Source organism: Atta colombica, unplaced genomic scaffold, assembly GCF_001594045.1.
Source record: "Atta colombica isolate Treedump-2 unplaced genomic scaffold, Acol1.0 scaffold105, whole genome shotgun sequence".
Classification (NCBI taxonomy): domain Eukaryota; kingdom Metazoa; phylum Arthropoda; class Insecta; order Hymenoptera; family Formicidae; genus Atta; species Atta colombica.
The window spans coordinates 1,943,181-1,947,819 of record NW_017259190.1 but is presented as its reverse complement, the minus strand read 5'-3'; the positions used below and the strand labels follow the sequence as shown (position 1 = coordinate 1,947,819).

At 28.8% G+C, this 4,639-nt stretch overlaps 1 protein-coding gene across 2 annotated transcripts in view; it reads right to left on the bottom strand.

The window, feature by feature from the left end:
• LOC108690496 (serine/threonine-protein kinase tricorner) overlaps positions 1-4,639 on the bottom strand; it is a 138,804-nt gene that overhangs the window by 133,157 nt on the left and 1,008 nt on the right. The window lies entirely within an intron of this gene.

The window sequence follows — 4,639 nt, the reverse complement described above, 5'->3', positions numbered from 1 at the left end:
AGTGATTCGTGATATTTGTTTTATAATAAATAAATTAGTTCTATTTAATTTTTTATATTCCATTCTTATTTATTGATGAAATTAGTTTTTTATATTATTTTAAAACATAGACATTTAATAAGGTTATTCAGTCTTGTCTCATATGTAATATTGCGAAGCGTGGCACTACAGTTGTAATTTAGTTGTACTTTAATAATATCAGAAATAATTATGTTTGTATTTCTTGCATTTCTATTAAATATATTCTTAAATTTCTAACTAAATATGATTATTGAAATATATTATGTTTATATACTGAAAAATTTTAATAAATATTTGTTTGAACTATTAGAAAATATTCGTAATAATTACCGAAAATATTTACGTAAATATATATTTATATTATATATTTATAATTATATATTTATATTATATTTGATGCAAGAACTGTTAATTTGATTTAATTACCATGTTCTTTATTTACTACCGTAAGTAAGTAATATTTACTTACCGTAAGTAAATGATATAATAAGTTAATAAGTACTTAATTTAACATTTACTTACGACAAATAAAAAAATGATTGAATCCAATTAATAAGTCTTGTCAAATATAAATACATGTATACATTTAGTAAATACTACATGTTTCTGTCAACATAGATGTGAAACTTTAATTTGAATATCTCATTTAATATATTTTTTCAATATGGAACTCATATAATGATTATAAATAAGAATAAAAATACAATTCATGACAATGAATTATCATGAAACTTTCCCATCTCCTATTTTCAAGAAATCAACGACGATATACGATGACTCATTTGTATGACCTTGCAAGTAAGAGTTAAATATAGCTGATACAAAAAAATATCGCGCGCACATTCACCTTATATGCATCAGCACGTTTATCTTTTTTGCAAATGTATATCAAGAATATCTCTGAACCTATCGATATTAATATTAATCTTTAGAAAAAAGTTATCAGTCATAATTTTTAAGCTATTTTTATTTTTGTCGAAAAAAATATTATAGAAGAAGAACATCAAAATCTTGTAATAAAAACTTCACTTTTTATTTCGTCTTTTTTGTGAATAATAAAAAGCAATTATAACTTTAACGTGCAGATTGAAAATAAGAGACAAGAAATAATAATATTCAATATTGTTATATTATTATCAATAAAACACCGATAATTCACTGCAAAAATTGAATAGTCTATAAGAGCTACTTAGGCAAGACTTATGATCGATAAAAGCATACAGAGGTCAATGAAACTCAAGCCACTGCAGCGAGTCAAAACAAACTGCACGACTAAAATTGAAATTGAAAGTAAACGTCAATTGCGAGTCATGATTATTTCACTAATAATGCGGCAGTCGACAAAGTTCCATGTGATTTTTTTCTAATAAAGTCACGTAAACAATTCTGACGCGATAAATCACGTTTTTCAAATTCATTTGCTGATGATCATGTTCTCATAAAATTACATGCCTAATTACATGTATATAATAATTTTTAAATAATTAAATCTCATTTGTAATAATTACAATTATCTGCATGTGTAATTTATTATCTGTTTTACTCAAGACTTTATAGTGTATTGTGTATTTTTTATACACCTTATTGATTTATATAATTTTTTTTAATTAAAAAAAATTTTTTTTTAATTATATTTATATAAAATTATAAAATTTTATAATTAGTAATAATAACAATGTTATTGCAATTTTTTTGCATTATTGGATATAAAACTCGATATATAAAAATCTTAGATCGCTAAATTAGAAAAAATCAAAAAATTAATAATTATAAACTGGAATATTTTTTTCTTTCGTGTATGATGTTCTAATAGATATTTTTTAAAATTTATATCAAAACGCAAGCAAGTTACGAGTAACAATCTGTTTGCTACAGTATGCATACTCTGAAATCGATGTTCTCTAGACATTTGCAAATAGTTTGCGCTCGATCGTCTCGTTCATATTAAACAGCTTGCATTACAGTTTGATGAAAGCAAACAGTTTGCCCATAGTATTAGCGAACATTCACGAAGTGAACGCATCCGTGGACAGTTTAAAACCATAAGAAGAACCAAAGATAAAACTGACATTGTGTGCTGCAATTTTCTTATCGCACCTATAATAGTATAATAACTTTATTCGTTATTACGCGCTGGCACACTCACGTAGTAACGTCGCCATGGTCGCATGAATCGATTGAATTTCCTGTTTCTTTATCTTTTGCTCGCGATACCACTAACATTTGCTCGGTCGCATTCCGCGAACAATTCGATTTATGACATTTGCTATAAATTATTCTTTAATTCAAGAACCCTTTAAGCTTGTTCTACAATGTGTTTTTTGTTTCTTGTTTCTTGTCTTTTGTTATTCTTTACATCTTGTCTTTTTGCTTCTTATGCGGTTTTTTGTTTTATATCGCCCGAGATAAAAGTTACGAAAGAAACAAGAAATACGTAGCAGCAAATACAATTATTGATAAAATGTAAAGGAGAAAAAAGCAAAAGATAAAAAATAAGAAATAGAAAACAAAGAGCACATTGTAGAATAGGTTTTAAACTTATATATAATTGACAACCAATAATACACACTGGAAAAAATATTAAATTTATACTAAATTTTAATAAAAATTTAGTACTCATAAATTAGTACTCACATTTATTTATAATAAGTAAATATTTACTCAATAAGAAAAATGATAGTTAAATCAAATTAATGGTTTTGATATCAAATATATGCAAATATATCATATTTAGTTGGTGTTATTCAAACAATTTATTAAAATTTATTAAAATTTAGTATATCTTCTCCAGAGCAGGTAAAAGAAATTCTGGATAAATGAAAAAATATAAGCCCCTAACATTTTATAAAAAATATAAGCCCCTAATTGTATAACTATATAAATCGCACTACAATCGTGATCTTAACGTATGAATCAAGCAACGGAATGCATAGACAAGCACGTAATCGTCGGTTTTCCCATCACGTTTCTGAAAACGTTTCGCGAAGAGAGAATTGGCAGAGCACAACTTCGTCGTAAAATAGCTCTCTCGCTCAATCCTCATTTCGTACCCCATCTCGTTTTCTTCCTCTCTCATCCACATGTCGAGACTTCAGGTCGTTCTCTCCCGGCCAACGACCGTCCACCTTCAGTTTTGTATCCCCCAGACAGCGCGTGCCTTATATGTCGACAGGTAGATGCAACGTTCGAGATATATACGCGTCCAGGGTGGTCTGACGATAAGGGCCGAGAATCAAACAGGACTCTCTTCGTCGGCGTCGTTGCTTAGAGTTACGCTTCCGTATGGATCACGCTTAATCTTCATCCGTCTCTCGAATCCTAAGCCCGAATTGATTAAATTGGACTGAATGAGTCTGATGCACATTTATGGTACCTCCTTGGGTCTTTCAACAATTATATTAATTAGAAATTAGAAAATCATTCATATTACGGTTAATTAATAAATTATTTATTTATTTATTATTTAAAAAAGTATGGAAAAAATATACTAAATCGAAAGCTTTAATCCTAATCATATATAGATTGATAGATTATTTTACTTTCTTAAGACTTTATTGTGCATAAATATATTATTTAAATTTAATTAAATATTAAAGTGATACTTCAATAAATAGGTAAAGAATCGATTAAAACTTTTTCTAATATGATTAAAATAATATAATAAGAAAAATTGTAACAATTATTGTATAATATATAATTGTATGAATTTACAATATTTATTTCTGATGACCCCCTGTTTGGGAATAATTATAAGATAGATAAAAATTAATTCAATTTAATCATCCAAGAAACGGATAAGGATAACAACAGATAAGTTGTTACCGAAATATAAATTGTCTACCGAATACGCGGATATCTTATTCATATTTATCCTTGTCAAATATTTTTTTATCGAATAGTCTCAGTGTCACAATATCCCCTAGAATCTAATTTGCATTCTTCAATCTCACGTCAGTTTTCCAATTAATCTCTTCTTGTATTTCGATCTTTAGCTCACTTCTTTCTTATATCTTGCTCCGGTTATATATCCTGTACAACATATCTTCACGATCAGACGGGAAGGGAGCATGACAAGAAAGTAAAGGAAACAAAGGGGTGAGGATAGAAGTGGCGCAAGTGGAGAAAGGGAGGAAGGAGATTGGCCCTTTGCAAAAAGCAGGATCCAAAGTGTCGGTCGACCGGTTTCACGCGCGCATATACCTGTCACGTATATCCTCTTAAATGCGACGCTACAGAGAAAGAGAGAGAGAGAAAGAGAGAAAGCGTACATTTATTATAAGCGCCCTGGGATGTCTTCCCCTCAGAGAGAGAGAGAGAGAGAGAGAGAGAGAGAGAGAGAGAGAGAGAGAGAGAGAGAGAGATAAGGAATGAATCTTTATTAGCTTCACAGCTATTTCAAATACGACTCTTATCAACAATCTTAAATATATTTATTACAAAATTAATATAATTTTTAATATAATTAACAAATCTAACAATAAGTAACATTAGCTGCAGCGTGCAGCAGAGAAAACTCATCAGTTAACGCTTAATGATTCTTTAATATGATTAGTTCCTCCACTTAGATCCAGCGAAGAACTAAAGACAGAAACCAATCATATTAAAGAATCACTAAGCA